Below are 429 nucleotides of genomic sequence, written 5' to 3'. Positions count from 1 at the left end.
TAAATAAATAATAGAAAGAAAAAAAGAAAAAAGAAATAAAATGGAGACAATAATGGAACCTATTCTATGGGATTATTGGGAAGATTGAACGAGTTGATATTTGTAAAATGTTTGGAACTGGACATGGCACTTAGTAAGCAAATAAGGTTTTATGAAATAAAATAAAATAAAATAAGCACTAACTCTGTCTGCCACGGAAGACTTTTGTGAAAAGGGGTGTTGAAACTGTTATAAGTCTGTGAGGCAAATGAACTATATTTCAGAAAGAAGCTAGGAGAAACCTCTGTCATTGCCTCTGAAGCCTCTTAGGTGTCTGTGATAGAAGGCAAAGAACTGCAGGGGCTGAGTTTCTGGATCAGGCCTCAGGGCTCAGCATGGATTCTTCAAATACTGAAAAATAAAGCAGCTATTGGGAAACTTTTCTCAGCA

This window comes from Pteropus alecto, unplaced genomic scaffold, assembly GCF_000325575.1.
Source record: "Pteropus alecto unplaced genomic scaffold, ASM32557v1 scaffold25, whole genome shotgun sequence".
NCBI classification, from domain to species: Eukaryota; Metazoa; Chordata; class Mammalia; order Chiroptera; family Pteropodidae; genus Pteropus; species Pteropus alecto.
This window is presented reverse-complemented; position numbering follows the sequence as displayed.